The 10,793-nt window shown below is 39.8% G+C and overlaps 1 pseudogene; it reads left to right on the top strand.

Moving 5' to 3' along the window:
- Positions 1 to 3,623: 3,623 nt before the first annotated feature.
- Positions 3,624 to 6,588, top strand: LOC123935337 (annotated as a pseudogene).
- Positions 6,589 to 10,793: the final 4,205 nt, after the last annotated feature.

Raw genomic sequence — 10,793 nt, 5'->3', positions numbered from 1 at the left:
ATTATGTTAAGTGAAATAAGTCAGTTAGAGAAAGAAAAATACCATGTGATTTCACTTATATAAGGAATTTAAGAAATGAAACAATGAACATAGGGGAAACAGAAGCAAACCATAAAACAGACTCTTAACTATAGAGAACGAACTGAGGATTGCTGGAGGGGAGGTGGGCATACAGATGCGTTAAATGGGTGATGAGTATTAAGGAAGGCAATTGTGATGAGCATTGGGTGTTATACGTAAGTGATCAATCACTAAAATGTATTCCTGAAACCAATTTTACCCTACATGTTAACTAACTAGAATTTAAATAAAAACTTGAAACAAAAAATTTTTTTTAAATCAGCAGATTTAGTTTTGGGAGAGCTGGGAGAGCCAGAGGAAATTGAGTGCCTGCCCTTAAGGAGACAGCAAAACAAACAGCCTGTGGAGATACTAGGTAGAACCAACAGTTTGAAAAATACATGGGTCATATGGGACTGAAAGATATTTACTAATCTCAGAGGGTGTTCCAAAGGAACAGAGATTACTGGGGGACTCCTCCAGGAAAAAAGGAGCTAGTAGGTGCCATTTACCCCACCCACCCCCAGCATAAACACAGAGATACCTGTGGAAACCAGCATGGTCCAGACATTCATTACCTAAGTTACACTGTGACCCATGCCCTGAGGATTCAGTGGATCTGCCGTATCCAGTCAGTCATGCTTGTCACAAGACTGACACCATTGGTGCCTTCCCCAGAAGACTTCCCAAATATTGCCAACACCACCACTCCCAACCCACATTCTGCAAGATCTTGGTCCTGGCTCTAGTGGAGGCTGTGGGGAGGCCCATCAAGGAGGACCAACACACCTAGTTAAAACTGCCTGCCCCACTCCCACATGCTTTGCTGATTAGCCAGTCAGAAAACAGTGCTCACTTTGTTACAATCACATGACCCACCCTTGGATGCTTTGTCGATTGGGCCACCTGCCTCGGTCCTAGTGGCAGGGGCATGTCTCTCTTGTGTGCACACATATATTGTAGGCACTGTGAACCCTTCCCCCAAGCATGCTGAAGATCCTTTTCCTCTGTAAGCTTTTGGACTGAGCCTTTTCAAAGTAGCGCCACAAGCCTAACAGTGTGCAAGCAGCTCAGATAGGGGCCAGCACCACTCAAAAGTGACTCATGCCCTGGGGAGACAGAAATATAACTCTCTCTCTCTCTCTCTCTCTCTCACACACACACACACACACACACACACATGATAAGACTGTGGCAACAGTGTTGGACTAGTGGCAGAGAGTCTGATTGCAGGCCCTGGCCACCAACCAAAGTTTCTTAGGAGAAACAGGGAAAGTGCCACAAATTTTGGTGCTAGTTCATTGCTGGCAAATATCTGCTCAGACTCAACTCAAGCTCAAGGCAGCTCCAGGCTGATCCACTAGCAACACAGGGACCAAACACTGCCTACAACAGGCAAAGAGAACCATTTCAGACATCAGAACTGAAGAAAAAACTAGCTCAACCACAATAGCAGGGCACACAAAACACATAAAGAAGACTTCCCTGAAGAAGCAGATTCCACCAAAAAAAGAACAGCTTATTGCAGAACACTATAGGACCTATTCTTCATAAGGCCACTATTTTTAAGAGCAGGAGACATAGATGATTTTCCTAACACAGACAAACAGACACAGAGAAGTAAACAAAATGAGAAGGCAGAAGGATATGTTCAAAATGAAAGAACAGGACAAAATCAGATCAAAAGATCTAAGGCAAAATGGAGATAAACAATTTGACTGATAGAGAACTTAAAACAATGATAAAATGCTTTTTCTGTTGCAGAAAAAGCATTTATATTAGAGCAGAGATCAATGAGATAGAAACTAGAGATACAGTAGAATGCATCAATGAAACTAGAAGCTGGTTTTTTTAAAAGAATCAATAAGATTGATAAACCTTTGGCCAAACTAATCCAAAAGAAAAGAGAAAGCTCAAATTAATAAAATTATGAATGAAAAGGGAGAGATCACAACTAACACCAAGGAAGTAGAAACAATCATCAGAATTTATTATCAACAGTTATATGCCAATAAGCTAAGCAACCTAGATGAAATGGATGCATTCCTGGAAAACTATAAACTTCCAAAATTGGACCAGGAAGAAATGGACAACCTGAACAGATCAATATCTAGTAACAAGATTGAAGCAGTAATCAAAAACCTCCCAAAAAACAGGAGCCCAGGACCTTATGGATTCCCTGGAGAATTCTACCAAACATTCCAAGAAGAAATAATAGCTCTTATCCTGAAGCTATTTCAAAAAATTGAAGCAGAAGGAAAACTTCTAGACTCTTTATGCAGCCAGCATTACCCTGATCCCAAACCAGGAAAAGACCCCACCAAAAAGGAGAATTTCAGAACAATATCCTTGATGAATATGGATGCTACGATTCTCAAAACAATTAACTCCCAAAATTGAACCAGGAAGAAATAGATAACCTGAATAAACCAATATCTAGTAACAAGATTGAAGCAGTGATCAATAACCTCCCAAAAAACAAGAGCCCAGGACCTGATCGATTCCCTGGGGAATTGTGCGAAACATTCACAGAAGAAATAATATTCATTATACGGAAGCTGTTTCAAAAAATTGAAGCAGAAGGAGAATTTCCAGACTCTTTTTATGAAGTCAGCATTACCATAATCCCCAAACCAGGCAATGACCCCACCAAAAAGGAGAATTTCTGACCAATATCCCTGATTAATATCGACGGTAAGATTCTCAACAAGATCCTAGCAAATAGGATCCAACAGCACATTAAAAAGATTATCCACCATGACCAGGTGGGATTAATCCATGGGATGCAGGTGTGGTTCAACATTTGTAAATCAATCAATGTCATAGAACATATCAATAAGAGAAGAGAGAAGAACCACATAGTCCTCAATCAATGCAGAAAAAAACATTTGACAAAATACAGCTTCTGATGTGGTACATATACACAATGGAGTATTATGCCTCCATCAGAAAGGATGAATACCCAACTTTTGTAGCAACATGGACGGGACTGGAAGAGATTATGCTGAGCGAAATAAGTCAAGCAGAGAGAGTCAAGTATCATATGGTCTCACTTATTTGTGGAGCATAACAAATAACATGGAGGACATGGGGAGATGGAGAGGAGAGGGAGTTGAGGGAAACTGGAAGGGGACATGAACCATGAGAGACTATGGACTCTGAAAAACAACCAGAGGGTTTTGAAGGGGCGGGGGGGTTGGAAGTTGAGGAACCAGGTGGTGGGTAATAGGGAAGGCACGTACTGCATGGAGCACTGGGTGTGATGCCAAAACAATGAACACTGTTATGCTGTAAATAAACAAATAAAAAAATAAAACTAAAATTAAATACAGCTTCTGTTCCTGATTAAAATGCTTCAAGGTATGGGGATAGAGGGAACATTCCTCAACTTTATAAAATCTATGAAAAACCCACAGCAAATATCATCCTCAATGGGGAAAATCTGACAGCCTTCCCGTTGAGATCAGGAACACGACAAAGATGCCCACTCTCACCATTCTTGTTCAACATGGTATTAGAAGTCCTAGCAACAGCAATCAGAAAACAAAGGGAAATAAAAGGTATCCAAATTGACAATGAAGAAGTCAAACTCTCTCTCTTCGCAGATGAAATGATACTTTATATGGAAAACCCCAAAGACTCCACCCCCAAACTACTAGAACTCATACAGCAATTCGGTCATGTAGCAGGATGCAAAATAAATGTACAGATATCAGTGGCTTTCTTATACACTAACAATGAAAATACAGAAAGGGAAATTAGAGAATCGATTCCATTTACTATAGCACCAAGAACCATAAGATACCTGGGAATAAACCTAACCAAAGAGGTAAAGGATCTGTACTCAAGGAACTACAGAACACTCATGAAAGAAATTGAAGAAGACAAAAAAGATGGAAGACCATTCCATGCTCATGTATCAGAAGAATAAACATTGTTACAATGTCTATACTGCCTAGAGAAATCTATGCTTTCAATGCCATTACAATAAAAATTCCATCAGCATTTTTCCAAGAGCTGGAACCAACAATCCCGAAATTTGTAGGGAATCAGAAAAGACCCCAAATTACGAAGGAAATGTTGAAAAAGAAAAACAAAAGTGGGCTCATCACATTGCCTGATTTCAAGCTTAACTACAAAGCTGTGATCACCAAGATAGCATGGTACTGGCATAAAAACAGACACATAGACCAGTGGAACAGAGTAGAGAGCCCAGATATGGACTCTCAACTCTATGGTCAAAAATCTTTCGACAAAGCAGGAAAAAATATACAGTAGAGAAAGACAGTCTTTTCAATAAATGGTGCTGGCGAAATTGGACAGCTATGTGTAGAAGAATGAAACATGACCATTCTCTTACACAGTACACAAAGATAAACTTGAAATGGGTAAAAGACCTCAACGTGATGCAGTAATCCATCAGAATCCTAGAGTAACATAGGCAGTAACCTCTTCAATATCAGCCATAGCAACTTCTTTCAAGATATGTCTCCAAAGGCAAAGGAAACAAAAGAGAAAATGAACTTATGGGACTTCATCAAGATCAAAAGCTTCTGCACAGCAAAGGAAACAGTCAACAAAACAAAACGGCAACCCACATAATGGAAGAAGATATTTGCAAATGACACTACAGACAGAACACCTCAAACTCAACACACACAAGACAGGTAATCACGTCAAAAATGGGCAGAAGACATGAACAGACACTTCTCCAAAAAAGACATACAAATGGCTAACAGACACATGAAAAAATGCTCAGCATCATTAGACATCAGGGAGATTAAAATCTTCTGCACAGTGCCTGGGGAAAGAACATCAGGTTTCTTATAGCAAGTGAACCAAGCACACCTAGTTAAAACTTGCCACACTCAGGACACCCAGGTGACACAGTTGGGTAAGCATTTGACTCTTGGTTTCAGCTCAGTTTGTGATCTCAGGGTTGTGATATCATTTGCATTATAGGGATCCCAGAAGAAGAGAGAGAAAATGGGGGGCAGAAAATTTATTTGATGATATCAGAAAACTTCCTTAATCTGGGAAAAAAATCCAGATCCATGAAACACAGAACATCCTTAACAAAATCAACCCAAGGTGGTTAATATCAAGAAACATAATAACTGAAATGGCAAAAAGTCATGAAAGGGAAGCAGTTACATACAAGTCAAACCCTGTAAACCTATCAATTGATTCATTAACACAAACATTGCAGGACAGAGGAAGTAGCACGATATAGTCAAAGTGCTGAAAGAAAAAAAAAAAACCTACAACCAAAAAATAGTCTCTCCTGGGGTGTCTGGGTAGCTCAGTTGATTAAGCATCCATCAGGGTCCTGGGATCAAGACCCACATCTGCCTCCATGCTGAGTGCAGAGTTTGTTTGCCCCTTTCCCTCCCCCACTTGCATGCTCTCTCTCTCTCTTTCTCTCAATCTCTCTCAAATAAATAAAACCTTTAAAAGAATAAGCAAAAGGAATATTCTCACTTTCTGGTGCCAAGATACTTGTCATGACTACTATGATGAAGAAATGAAGGCATAGAATTCTGACCCTCAATGTGCTCATTTAGAGATGGAAGAATGAAACTCCCTCTTGAAGGAACACAGACAAACCTATGGGAATACTCGGAACTTCTCTTGGAAAACCTGACTAGTGAGTATGACTTGGACCTTTCCAAAGAACACAAGCCCAGGCTTGAGAGGATTTGGAGAAGTTAAAGCTGCAAAGCCAAATCACAGAAGGGAGCAACATGATTAAAACAATTGCTTTTGGTTGTTATGAGTGTGATACTTGGTACCATTCTCCCTATCCCGAAGACTATGCATGACTGAGACTTCTCTACATGTGCAAATTCTCTTTAAATTACATGAAGATCCAAATAATACTCTGATGACACATGGCTAAATGTGTTTGGAAACACCCATCCAACGAGAAGATCTACTGCAAAGGCTCTATCTCCATGTGTGATATGGATGGCAAGAAAAACAATATCTACTGCCAAAACCTGTGCCTATTGGCCAAGCTTTTTCTGGACCACAAGACATGATATTATGATGTGGAACTCTTCCTTTTTTATGTTATGACAGAAGCAGAAAACACTGGCTGTCACATGATGGGATATTTTCCAAGGAAAGAATTCATTCCTCAACTCCAAAGTGTCATGTATCTTCACTATTCCTCAGTATATGAAACTCCATGAAACAGAGGATTTCTTCCAAAGTGGAAGAAAAACAGAATGCCCCCTCTCCTCCTATCACAGTTACTGGAAAGAAGTGCTTCTCTTTTACCTGCATAATTTCCAAGGCAAAAGAGATTTCTGTCAAATAATTAACTAGGAGACAGCTGTGAATCCTGTGGACATTGTCTGCACTCTGCAAGACCTTCAGATGTTCAAGTTCTGGAAAGGAAAACACCTAGTTTTAAAGAGACAGGACCTGATTGATGAGTGGAGAGCCAAAGAGGCCGAAAGATCTAACTCCAATAAAACCATCGATCCAAGCTCGTTAAAATGGATCCTACCCAAGAGAACTTAAAGTGACCTGTTTCTCTGAGCCAGCAAACTATGGTAGTAGGAATCCATAACCTAGGGATCTGTCTGTCATTTTTGTTGTTCTGTTGATTGGCAAGTACAGTATCCTTTGGGAAGGCCATCCCCCTCAGGACTGTCCTGGCTCTGACCCTCATGTACACTGAAGTTGCTGATTCTGAGAAACTATTGTTTTGGCCTGAGTGAGGCTGCCTGCATGAGATCTCTGTTAGACTTGAGGGCAGATCCCTCATAACACTGACCCAGGGTGTTCTGTTTAGTACTGTACTTGTCCAGTCACTGGTTCTCCTCATGTCCTCTGGCCCCATGATGTTGTGTTTTATCTTCTAAACTTTCTACTACTGCTTCCTGTTGCCCAGTCACCAGACTTCCAAACCATGGTTGCCACCACCAGGACTTTCCCAGTTACTCCTCACATGTGGTTTGTTGTTTTTTTGTTTTGTTTTGTTTTGTTTGGAAGAGCAGGGAAGTGGTAACATTTCTGAGTGTGTATACTGGGAAGAGTCCCATTCCCTCTGGATTTTATCTCACTTTAATCATTTTCTGCCATTTTTATTGAAAGGTTGTTTTTTGATCAGTGTTAAGCTGACAAGAGACCAGTATTTAAGACTCTCCCAGGGATTCATCTTGGTAGCTGTACATAATTTGTCTAAATGAAATGGAGAGGAGAGGGGCGCCTGGGTGGCTCAGTGGGTTAAAGCCTCTGCCTTCAGCTCAGGTCATGATCCCAGGGTCCTGGGATCGAGCCCCACATTGGGCTCTCTGCTTAGTGGGGAGCCTGCTTCCTCCTCTCTCTCTCTCTGCCTACTTGTAATCTCTATCTGTCAAATAAATAAATCTTAAAAAAAAAAAAGAAATGGAGAGGAGAATTGACAGGTGGCGATTCTATACTTTGATCTGAGTTCATGTGCAGTGTGTTGTTGGAAGGAAAGGAGTCCTTCTTGCCTCACCAGAAAGTACCCTGCCCTAAATGTTTTTCTCTCTCCTAATCTCCTGGCCCCTTTTAAATTTGCAGGGGCCAAATATGTCCAGTTCTCCTTTTCATGCTACATGCAAACTGATTCATTAAACTGCAGAACCTTTTCCCTGGTACCTGCTGGTCTGATCTGGCACACCTGCCCTCCTGGCTCACTTGCATTGATTTTTCCATGAACCTCCCTAGAGAAGTAGGGAATGATTGCACATGACTTCCAGATCTCTTAGTCCATGACTCAGCAAGGCAGAATGCCATGCCCATCCCCTCTGAGCATTTGATTCTCTGACTGTGTCTTACCTTAATTCATGAACTGAAGTGCTCCTGCCCTTCCAAGAACTCTTCCTCCATTCCCTTTTTGGGACTTACCACCCTTCCCATTGTTCTCTACTCTTCTATGCTTGGTTTCAAGCAAATGAAAAGATGCTCCCTCTAATTTCTCTCCAGCCTATTATATAACCTGCTATCTTGGGGCAGCTTTTGATGGATAACATGCCACCCTTCCCAACTTGGTTTCCTAAAACACTGGTGTTTTCGTGTGGAGCTCTCCTCAGAATCTTGACTCTGGTTATTTGTGCCTTTCCTTGTCATCACTGTACACTACTTATACTCACTGTAGGTTGTGGGGGGAGCTCATTTTAAACATGTTCAGTGGAAGCTTCTTGCCAGTTTCAGTGTCATTGTTAAAGTTTATACAAAAGTAACTTCACTGGGAGTTTTCTTAAGGTGTAAAGTTCTTTTAGGAAGCGAACCTTACACTACATGTGGTAGAATGTGCTATTCTATATCTACTCCTCAATAAAGCATGTTCTCTGCTAATATTCAGGCTAACGTCAGATTGAAGAGAGATAAAATATTTCCCTCCAAAAAGAAAAAAAAAAAGTTAAAGGAATTCATCACCACAAAACAAGCCTTACAAAAATCATGACAGGGAATTCTTTGAGTGGAAAGGAAAGGCAATAATCAAGCATAAGATAATTAGGAAAGGGAAAAAAATTTCATGAACCTAATAAATGCAGTACATTAATCATGTATAAAACCAATACAGAGGTTAAAGTATAAAATCAGTAAAATTAAATTCATCACTAAAAATCAGCTCAAGAATTCACAAAATTAAATGATGTAAAGTATGATCTCATATACATAAAAACATCAGGGGATGGAGTAAAAATTTAGTGCTTTTGAATGGATTGAAGCTTAAGCAATCATCAACCAAATATAGACTGCTATATGCATGTGATGTTATATATACACCTTAGGGCAATTACAAATAAAAAACTAATAATGTATATATAAAAAATAAAAGAATCCAGGCATATCACAAACAAAAGCCATCAAACCACTAAAAAAGTGAGCAAGAAAAGAAAAAGGCAGGAAATATGTACAAAAACAACCATAAAACAAGTAACAAAATGCCAATAATTACTTTGAATATAAATGGACTAAATACTCTAATTGAAAAACATAGGTTGACTGTATGGGCAAAAACCAAGACCCATCTATATACTGCCTTTAAGAGACTCACTTCAAACCTAAAGACACATGAAGATTGAAAGTGAAGTGATAGAAAAACATTGACCATGCAAATTGAAGTACAAATAAAGCTGGGGTAACAATACCTATACTTGACAAAAGGGACTTTAAATCAAAGACTCTAGCAAGAAACAAAGAAGGACACTACTTAATGATAAAAGGAACAATCCAACAAGAGGATAAAATAATTGTAAATATGTATATGCCCAGAATTGAAACATCTAAGAACATAAATCAACCAGTACCAGACATAAAGACATTAATAGTAATTCTATAACAGTAGGGGACTTTGTTTTTATTTATTTTTAAAATATTTTTTAAGATTTTATTTATTTATTTATTTGGCAGAGAGAGAGAGAGAGAGAGAGAGAACACAAGCAGAGGGAGTGTTGGGCAGAGGGAGAGGAAGAAGCAGGTTTCCTTCTGAGCAAGGAGCTCTGTGAGAAGCTTGATCCCAGGACCATGGGATCATTACCTGAGCCAAAGGCAGACACCCGACTGAACCACCCAGATGCCTCACATGAAGGAGAATTAAAATGAATACACAGTGGTTTAATATCTTTGGGATACAGCAAAAGCACTTCTAAGACAGATTATAGCAATACAGGTCTATGCCAAGAAGCAAGAGAAATCTAAAACAACCTAAAATTACACCAAAAGAAACCAAAATATGCATAAAGCCAGTAGAAGGAGTGAGTTAATAAAAACTAAAGCAGAAATAAATTAAGTAGGCTCTAAGAAAACAATAGAACATATCAGTAATACCTGATTCTTTTAAAATATCAACACAAATGGTAAACCTTTAGTCAGACTCCCAAGGAGAGAAAGAGAGAGAGGAAATTATATCCAAAAATAGAAAACAAACTTAAGGAAATGGATAAATTTACTGAAAAATATAACCTTCCAAAATGGAATCACACAAAAAAATATAAAATTCAAGCAGACCAATTACCAGCAAAAAAATGAATTGGCAATCAAAAAATTCACGACAAACAAAAATCCAGGATAAGATGCCTTCACATGTAAATTCTACCAAACAATTAAAGAAAAGTTAATGCTTATTTTAAAAAAAATAAGGAAACTGTCAGGTTTCTCGGTAACTAAATGGAAATGAGACCGCCAAGACAAGCGAGGGTCCGAGAACAGATCTTTATTGTGGGCACCCTCTGGCGAGGTTCCACGACTCAAAAGAGGGCAGTGAGTCGGGGAAGTCACGCGCAAGACAAGGTGGCAGGGGTTTACATAAAGTTGAAAAGCAGAACTATTTCCTATTGGTTGGCTCATATGCAAAGGAAGGATTGTAATCCGACCAGTCAGAGTTACTTCCTCTATGCAAAGGAAGGATTGTAATCCGACCAGTCAGAGTTACTTCCTCTATGCAAAGGAAGGATTGTAATCTGACCAGTCAGAGTTACTTCCTTTTCTGGGGTTTGAGGAGTATTGGATTCGGTTGGGGAAGTCCAAAAGGAGAGGTGTAGGGGCCTGCATCGAGCTGTCAGCAGGTCATTGATCCATTGGCGTCCCAAGAGGAGGTGATGACGGGAACCTCGGCCATTTTGGAGTATCCGCCCTCTTGAAGAGTTTCCCTTCCTGTCCAGCCCCAACATTCCGACCTTTTGTTTTATATAATGGTGTCGGGGGCGTCGACTCTGCTCTGACTACTTCCTGCTGACAGTGGGGCGTCG

Source organism: Meles meles, chromosome X (assembly GCF_922984935.1).
Source record: "Meles meles chromosome X, mMelMel3.1 paternal haplotype, whole genome shotgun sequence".
NCBI lineage: Eukaryota > Metazoa > Chordata > Mammalia > Carnivora > Mustelidae > Meles > Meles meles.
Note: the sequence above shows the minus strand (reverse complement) of the source record. Positions and strands in the feature narration are given on the sequence as shown.